This window comes from Pseudophryne corroboree, chromosome 2, assembly GCF_028390025.1.
Source record: "Pseudophryne corroboree isolate aPseCor3 chromosome 2, aPseCor3.hap2, whole genome shotgun sequence".
NCBI classification, from domain to species: Eukaryota; Metazoa; Chordata; class Amphibia; order Anura; family Myobatrachidae; genus Pseudophryne; species Pseudophryne corroboree.
Window position 1 is genome coordinate 252,610,335 of NC_086445.1, and position 10,215 is coordinate 252,620,549.

Consider the following 10,215-nt stretch of genomic DNA (forward strand, 5'->3'; position numbering starts at 1 on the left):
TTTTTTTTTTTAATTAAAATGTCTCTCTATTTAAAATGCATTCTTTTGTTTTGCATAATACGTAGCAACAACGTAATTTTAAAGTACTTTAAAAATATTTAAAATAAAATAATTGGGCAAAAGTAGGTTAAGACACATTTGAAGAGCATCAAAATATAGTTTAAGTAAGTCATGGTACAGCAGCATGCTCACAATCTTTATGATCATCGACTTTATGTTGATGAATGGTATTTTGTGGTTAAATAAATAATTAAAAAAGGGTGTGCCTTTTCCCACATAAGTGTTCCGTTGCCCATAGCCTGGGGTGGTTGCAGCAACTGTAGGGGGGTGAACAGCATGTGCTCCCTCCATCCCCCTACACACACCCCAAAAAAAGTGGCAACTAGCATAAGGCAGCAGTGAATCTGTGGCCCCTGAAGGGAACAGGGCCTAATTATGCAATTCTATGATAATTGTGCCATTTAGCCCCGCCACCTATGCAAATAGGATGCAATGGCAGCATATTTCGAGTGAGGGGGAAGGAGCCTAATGGCACAATTAGCCTGGCCCCACCCCTATCACCACCCATCTGCTCCTCCTCCCCGGGCATTTCCCAGAGAGGAAATATTCACTGTACTGTAGGTAAGTTTATTTTATATTATTTTTAATAGGCAGAGTAGAACCAATGATCAGTCTACAAGAGTTCACTGTTATTTTCTGCTCAACTTACTTTTTTTTTTAAGCTTCGTCACTTAAAAGCTCATCATTAATTAAAATCCATTCTGATTCACTTTTGAACTTAATTTATTCATAATAAACAAAACAAGACCTCAGTAAGCCTCATATTCCAATTATTTTCCAGTAAACAGTAAGAAAGTCTCCCAAGTTCAATACAACAGGTCTCCTCATCCAAAGCCTAGTGCTATTCTCCTTCTGCTCTGGGTAAAAAGCCCTGACTCATAAGACAAGGATTGCCATATCTCGCTAGTTAATGAAAAAAAAAACGCTCTGGGGTCTATTCATGAAGCAGTGAAGAGTGGAGAAGTGACCCTGTGGAGAAGTTGTCCATGGCAACCAATCAGCTGCTTCGTACAATTGTATAGTATTCAAATTATAAATATTACTTTAATGCTGATATGTTGCCATGGGCAACTTCACCACACTTTTCACTGCTTCATGAATAGACCCCTCAGTCACACACATCAGTGACACCACTGCCAGGACTGCCGAAGCTAGTCACTATTGAGCACATGCACTTAAACAGAAAAAAAAGGAGGGATGGCTATAGCTAGGCTGCATGGGGCAGTTAGGGTTAGTCTGCGGGAGGCAGGGCCGAGCAAGGTCTTTCTGTACCCAAGGCAAAGTTACAGCATTGCATCCCCTAACCAGCAAACCCCCCACCACCACTGCCACCTCTCGGAAGGGAGATGCAGGTGGCCACATAGGCAAACGCAGGGGGGTTTCTGGTTGCCCAGAAACCCCCCTTCTCTTGACAAGTGGCTCACATTATGACAACAATAGCAATGGTATATACAGTAATACGATTACTAGAGTTGCCGCCACATCATGCAGTGTAAGGAACAGAGCAGAGGTTCTGCACATGTCTACTGGTAGCAGATTCTTCTACCAAGTTTGCGATGTGTGTGAATCTGAGCCCTCAATCAGTGCACTGGACCAGAGAGCAGCGACCAGGAAGAAGAGACAGGAGCCTTAACATGAGGCTGGAGAATGTGTGCTTAGAAAGTGTAGAACTGGGTTAATTATGTTTGTGCGTTTATTATGGTATGTTTTACCTTTTCCTGACCACTTTGTTTGATACAGCCTATACTAAAGACCATCTACAGTGTTAAATATTAATAGTGTATTCAATACAGTAGACAGAGTATAAAAAGAGTAAAAGAGCAATATTTACATTAATACTCCAATGTTCGCAAAGTGAGAGATTGTGAACTGCCATTTGGAAACCCCCCTCAAGAAATCCTGCGTTTGCCACTGGGCCACTAGGGCAAACTGTATCATCATACCCTCCAACATTTTACACATAAAAATTGGTACAAATTAGAAAAGGGGGCGTTTTTCCTATACTTTTAATGGAAGTTTGGAGAGCCAAAAATAGGTAGACCATAAAAAAAGGTGCTGTACCTGCCAAAAAGGTACAGTTGCAGGGTATGTGTCATTATACATATACAGAGAAAAGGGACAACAAGCAAGGACTTTTAAAGTTAAAAAGTATATTGTAAACAAAGTCACACAATGTTGTGACACTGGGCATTATTCAGCTTCAGTTCTGCAATTGTAACAGAACTACAACTGCTGAGAATCGCACAGCAAGAGCCGCCCAGCATGTTAAAAGTTTGCCCAGCAAATTGCGATGGCATCGCAAAAATTGAGCACTATCGATACTTGCGGTTGATCCAGGGCTACTCAGAATAATGAGAATGCAGTCGCACTGGGAGCCATGTTTTAAGTCACAACAATCGCAGCTGACGTGAGATGCATGCTCCAAAAATGACCATGACACGCCTGCATTTTGTCAAGCACTCCCCGCAAACGCCATGTGTACACCCACGAACGCCAGTCGCCTGTCATTCAACCTGCGATCACATTCCCAAAAAACGTGATCGCAGAAAATTGCAAATTGCAAGTCACGCACGCACAGTGCGTCCGCAGCGCATGCGCAAATGGCTGATAATTGGTAGATCTGCGATTTTGCTAATTTACAGCTAAACCTGAATAAGGCCCATTGTTCACGATACACTTTCACTTTTACATTATTTCGCGCGCGAGTGTGTGTGTATGTATATATATATATATATATATATATAAAAAAGAACAAGTAGGCGGCACTCACGGACTTCTCAGAGACAACACTCGAGATCACTCAAGGATTGATGCTTAACGTTTCGGTTTATTAAACCGTCCTCAGAAGTAAAAAATACATTATAACAAAGTCTTACCTTTATACATGCTACAAACACCGCCAGTGTCACGTCCTCGGCGCACCCGCCGGGACCACCTTCCGGTTGCGTCATCATACTAGGACACATAGAATGAAGACGTCATCTATGTACCGTGTGAACATGGCTATACAAGACCTGAAGTTGTCTCTAGAAAAAAATAGGTTCTGCTCAACACCGAACATAAATGAGTTGGCATATGCCGGTGCTGCGCAAGAACCCATGGCGCAGCCCTGCACTTGTCTGAAAAACTCGTTATTAAACAAAAAATAATTCCTATGTAGCGTTAGATCCAATAATGACAAAAAGAAAGTGATATCAGGATACTGCGAGCTAGCTTCTATTAATGATTTGACGGCAGCCAAACCACGTTCGTGGGGAATGCTGGTGTATAAACTGACGACATCAGCTGTACACAACCAGCATTCCCCAGCGGACACATCTATATCTCTCAGCTTCTGTAGAAAAGTAGCGGTGTCTTTCAAATAGGTATCCTGCTGCTGAATTACCGGTTGCAGAAAGTAATCAATGTATTGTGCAATCTTGGAGTATAACGAATCCCTGGCTGCAATAATAGGACGCCCCGGTGGCTGTACGGGGTTTTTATGGAGCTTAGGGATCGTGTAGAAGACTGGCACATACGGTGTATTAACAACCAGTGCCTTTCTAGTGGTACCAGAAATTATACCATTGTCCTCAGCCTGTTGTAATAAAAGATTAAGCTCACCGGTATATTCAGGAGTAGGATCCACAGACAACCTACAGTATACTGACTGGTCATCAAGCTGGCAGTAAGCCTCTGACTTATAGTCAGTCAAATCCTGAATCGCGATGCCGCCACCCTTATCGGCAGGGCGCACCGTGATATCAGGATATGTCGACAAATCCCGCAGAGCCTGATATTCAGAATTAGTCAGATTGGTTACAAACGGATCATGATCTTTACCACATTCATCAATGCATTGTGATACAGTCCTAGTAAATACTTTGATTGCCGAATTAGTAGAATACGGATCGAATGAAGATCTGGATCTAATTGGGCAATCAACAGCATTTTGTGTACTATCAGCTTTGGTGTTAAAGAAATCTTTCAAACGTAGCTGTCTATTAAATCGACACAAGTCGATTCTACTGTCCAAATCACTATGTCCTTTAGTAGGCACAAAATTGAGACCTTTAGAAAGCACGCTGATCTCATCCTGGGTGAGGGATCTTGAAGATAGATTGTAGATCACTTCTTCGCTTTTGTGCCTTTTGCGCCCTTCCCTTTCGCACTGCCCGCCACGTCGGGTACTTGATCTGCTGGAGTGTCTCGCTGGGCTCGGGTTTGCACCCCCAAAGGGGCTAAGGGTGCGGTGGCCGTGGGGCGTCGTCTAGAGGTGGCTCGATCCATCTCACTATTAGAGGTGCCGCTAGAGGAGTCCGTCTCCAATTGGAAGCGGCGTGGTTCTTTATTGGTCCTCGGCCGATACACTCTGGGTTTGGATTTTGTGTTATTAACCCAAAAGTACACTTTGTTTTCTGCATAATCTTTTTTGACAGTGGCAAATTTTTTTGATTTAAATTTTACCAAATCTGATTTGTACTTCTCTATTTGTGATGTCAACTTGGCAGACCAGTCACAACTGGTGTCCGCACTCAGAATAAGTAGAGTGGTAAGCTCCAAGTCCCGTATCTTTGCCCGTAGAACCTCTAGCTCTCTTGTGGCTTCCTCCACCACCAGGAGGACAAGATCAAAAGAAGCTTTGTTGAGCACGGCGGCCCATTTACGGCAAAACTCTGGGTTATATCTGCCTATGGTGGGAGTGTTCCGGATGCGAAACCCCCGTGGCAGCATCCGTTCCCGATAATAGTCCGACAGGCAGACCCCATGTAAATAGAAATCAGTTTCCTTGATTTTCATTTTAAGCAAGTGTAGATAAAGTTGCTCTGGCGAATCTGCAGCCATTGTGGAAGAAAGTTTATCTTTAACAAGGATCCTCTCAGCATCAACAGCTGAGAGAGACAACAAATCACCTTGTGGTATGCTGGCATATCGGAATCCAGAATCCTCCTCCTGTAATGTCTCCATTCCGAATCTCCGTGTGCACGGACTTGGGGTGCAGTAATCACCCTCAAACGGCTTGGCAGTGTCAAAACACAAACGCTGGGTGCCTTAATAATCAGGTTAACGTTATGGCAAACGTACCAGGTAATTTAGGAAGAAGGATATTCGGCACTCCTATATAGTAAAGTCCATCAGCATGCCGGGTGCCCTCCAAATGTGAAATGGTATACAAAAGAACAAGTAGGCGGCACTCACAGACTTCTCAGAGACAACACTCGAGATCACTCAAGGATTGATGCTTAACGTTTCGGTTTATTAAACCGTCCTCAGAAGTAAAAAATACATTGTAACAAAGTCTTACCTTTATACATGCTACAAACACCGCCAGTGTCACGTCCTCGGCGCACCCGCCGGGACCACCTTCCGGTTGCGTCATCATACTAGGACACAGTTGCCCTGATGACGGCGCAATGCCGGCTAACGTGCTCTACCCATCACCATGACAATCTTAAAAACAAAACAAGACAGGAGGGGCTCAGTAACAGATACGTCCATACCGCTGTGTAACGAACACAGACACAAATACTAACATGAGTATAGACATGGCAAAATATACAATCAGATCCACTTCATGGTTACTAAACTGGTAAACGTTCTAGAAGGAATAGAATGCTGTAAATACATGTTACAAAAAGCATGTCAGAGATAAGGTCTCATTCAGGCCGTTAGGAGACACCGTATTCAATCGGTGAATCCAGCGGGCCTCTTTTTGGAATAGTGCCCTATGTCGGTCACCTCCACGCTTGGAAAATGGAACTTGCTCTAGCATTTTATATCTAAGGGTAGCTAGCCCATGGTGATGCAATTTAAAGTGCTTTGCCACTGGCTGATCAATATTCTTCCCTTCCAGGATTTGCTTAATAGCACTTCTGTGCTGTGACATACGTTCTTTGAATTGACAACTAGTTTTACCTATATAAAATAGGCCACATGGACACCTAATGCAGTAATACGACAAACTTACTAGTGCACGTCAAAATTTGTTTGATTTTAATCCTTTTACCAGTGGTTACTAAACTGGTAAACTAGAGATGTGCACTTGAAATTTTTCGGGTTTTGTGTTTTGGTTTTGGGTTCGGTTCCGCGGCCGTGTTTTGGGTTCGACCGCGTTTTGGCAAAACCTCACCGAATTTTTTTTGTCGGATTCGGGTGTGTTTTGGATTCGGGTGTTTTTTTCAAAAAACACTAAAAAACAGCTTAAATCATAGAATTTGGGGGTCATTTTGATCCCAAAGTATTATTAACCTCAAAAACCATAATTTCCACTCATTTTCAGTCTATTCTGAACACCTCACACCTCACAATATTATTTTTAGTCCTAAAATTTGCACCGAGGTCGCTGGATGACTAAGCTAAGTGACCCTAGTGGCCGACACAAACACCTGGCCCATCTAGGAGTGGCACTGCAGTGTCACGCAGGATGGCCCTTCCAAAAAACACTCCCCAAACAGCACATGACGCAAAGAAGAAAAAAAGAGGAGCAATGAAGTAGCTGTGTGAGTAAGCTAAGCAACCCTAGTGGCCGACACAAACACCTGGCCCATCTAGGAGTGGCACTGCAGTGTCACGCAGGATGGCCCTTCCAAAAAACACTCCCCAAACAGCACATGACGCAAAGAAGAAAAAAAGAGGCGCAATGAGGTAGCTGTGTGAGTAAGATAAGCGACCCTAGTGGCCGACACAAACACCTGGCCCATCTAGGAGTGGCACTGCAGTGTCACGCAGGATGGCCCTTCCAAAAAACACTCCCCAAACAGCACATGACGCAAAGAAGAAAAAAAGAGGCGCAATGAGGTAGCTGTGTGAGTAAGATAAGCGACCCTAGTGGCCGACACAAACACCTGGCCCATCTAGGAGTGGCACTGCAGTGTCACGCAGGATGGCCCTTCCAAAAAACACTCCCCAAACAGCACATGACGCAAAGAAGAAAAAAAGAGGCGCAATGAGGTAGCTGTGTGAGTAAGATAAGCGACCCTAGTGGCCGACACAAACACCTGGCCCATCTAGGAGTGGCACTGCAGTGTCACGCAGGATGGCCCTTCCAAAAAACACTCCCCAAACAGCACATGACGCAAAGAAGAAAAAAAGAGGCGCAATGAGGTAGCTGTGTGAGTAAGATAAGCGACCCTAGTGGCCGACACAAACACCTGGCCCATCTAGGAGTGGCACTGCAGTGTCACGCAGGATGGCCCTTCCAAAAAACACTCCCCAAACAGCACATGACGCAAAGAAGAAAAAAGAGGCGCAATGAGGTAGCTGTGTGAGTAAGCTAAGCAACCCTAGTGGCCGACACAAACACCTGGCCCATCTAGGAGTGGCACTGCAGTGTCACGCAGGATGGCCCTTCCAAAAAACACTCCCCAAACAGCACATGACGCAAAGAAGAAAAAAAGAGGCGCAATGAGGTAGCTGTGTGAGTAAGATAAGCGACCCTAGTGGCCGACACAAACACCTTGCCCATCTAGGAGTGGCACTGCAGTGTCACGCAGGATGGCCCTTCCAAAAAACACTCCCCAAACAGCACATGACGCAAATAAAAATGAAAGAAAAAAGAGGTGCAAGATGGAATTGTCCTTGGGCCCTCCCACCCACCCTTATGTTGTATAAACAGGACATGCACACTTTAACCAACCCATCATTTCAGTGACAGGGTCTGCCACACGACTGTGACTGAAATGACGGGTTGGTTTGGACCCCCACCGAAAAAGAAGCAATTAATCTCTCCTTGCACAAACTGGCTCTACAGAGGCAAGATGTCCACCTCATCATCATCCTCCGATATATCACCGTGTACATCCCGCTCCTCATAGATTATCAATTTGTCCCCACTGGAATCCACCATCTCAGCTCCCTGTGTACTACTTTGTGGAGGCAATTGCTGCTGGTCAATGTCTCCACGGAGGAATTGATTATAATTCATTTTAATGAACATCATCTTCTCCACATTTTCTGGAAGTAACCTCGTACGCCGATTGCTGACAAGGTGAGCGGCGGCACTAAACACTCTTTCGGAGTACACACTTGTGGGAGGGCAACTTAGGTAGAATAAAGCCAGTTTGTGCAAGGGCCTCCAAATTGCCTCTTTTTCCTGCCAGTATAAGTACGGACTGTCTGACGTGCCTACTTGGATGCGGTCACTCATATAATCCTCCACCATTCTTTCAATGGGGAGAGAATCATATGCAGTGACAGTAGACGACATGTCCGTAATCGTTGTCAGGTCCTTCAGTCCGGACCAGATGTCAGCATCAGCAGTCGCTCCAGACTGCCCTGCATCACCGCCAGCGAGTGGGCTCGGAATTCTGAGCCTTTTCCTCGCACCCCCAGTTGCGGGAGAATGTGAAGGAGGAGATGTTGACAGGTCGCGTTCCGCTTGACTTGACAATTTTGTCACCAGCAGGTCTTTGAACCCCAGCAGACTTGTGTCTGCCGGAAAGAGAGATCCAAGGTAGGTTTTAAATCTAGGATCGAGCACGGTGGCCAAAATGTAGTGCTCTGATTTCAACAGATTGACCACCCGTGAATCCTTGTTAAGCGAATTAAGGGCTCCATCCACAAGTCCCACATGCCTAGCGGAATCGCTCTGTGTTAGCTCCTCCTTCAATGTCTCCAGCTTCTTCTGCAAAAGCCTGATGAGGGGAATGACCTGACTCAGGCTGGCAGTGTCTGAACTGACTTCACGTGTGGCAAGTTCAAAAGGTTGCAGAACCTTGCACAACGTTGAAATCATTCTCCACTGCGCTTGAGACAGGTACATTCCACCTCCTATATCGTGCTCAATTGTATAGGCTTGAATGGCCTTTTGCTGCTCCTCCAACCTCTGAAGCATATATAGGGTTGAATTCCACCTCGTTACCACTTCTTGCTTCAGATGATGGCAAGGCAGGTTCAGGCGTTTTTGGTGGTGCTCCAGTCTTCTGTACGTGGTGCCTGTCCTCCGAAAGTGTCCCGCAATTCTTCTGGCCACCGACAGCATCTCTTGCACGCCCCTGTCGTTTTTTTAAAAATTCTGCACCACCAAATTCAAGGTATGTGCAAAACATGGGACGTGCTGGAATTTGCCCATATTTAATGCACACACAATATTGCTGGCGTTGTCCGATGCCACAAATCCACAGGAGAGTCCAATTGGGGTAAGCCATTCCGCGATGATCTTCCTCAGTTGCCGTAAGAGGTTTTCAGCTGTGTGCGTATTCTGGAAACCGGTGATACAAAGCGTAGCCTGCCTAGGAAAGAGTTGGCGTTTGCGAGATGCTGCTACTGGTGCCGCCGCTGCTGTTCTTGCGGCGGGCGTCCATACATCTACCCAGTGGGCTGTCACAGTCATATAGTCCTGACCCTGCCCTGCTCCACTTGTCCACATGTCCGTGGTTAAGTGGACATTGGGTACAACTGCATTTTTTAGGACACTGGTGAGTCTTTTTCTGACGTCCGTGTACATTCTCGGTATCGCCTGCCTAGAGAAGTGGAACCTAGATGGTATTTGGTAACGGGGGCACACTACCTCAACAAATTGTCTAGTTCCCTGTGAACTAACGGCGGATACCGGACGCACGTCTAACACCAACATAGTTGTCAAGGCCTCAGTTATCCGCTTTGCAACAGGATGACTGCTGTGATATTTCATCTTCCTCGCAAAGGACTGTTGGACAGTCAATTGCTTGGTGGAAGTAGTAAAAGTGGGCTTACGACTTCCCCTCTGGGATGACCATCGACTCCCAGCAGCAACAACAGCAGCGCCAGCAGCAGTAGGCGTTACACGCAAGGATGCATCGGAGGAATCCCAGGCAGGAGAGGACTCGTCAGAACTGCCAGTGACATGGCCTGCAGGACTATTGGCATTCCTGGGGAAGGAGGAAATTGACACTGAGGGAGTTGGTGGGGTGGTTTGCGTGAGCTTGGTTACAAGAGGAAGGGATTTACTGGTCAGTGGACTGCTTCCGCTGTCGCCCAAAGTTTTTGAACTTGTCACTGACTTATTATGAATGCGCTGCAGGTGACGTATAAGGGAGGATGTTCCGAGGTGGTTAACGTCCTTACCCCTACTTATTACAGCTTGACAAAGGCAACACACGGCTTGACAAATGTTGTCCGCATTTCTGGTGAAATACTTTCACACCGAAGAGCTGATTTTTATGGTATTTTCACCAGGCATGTCAACGGCCCTATTCC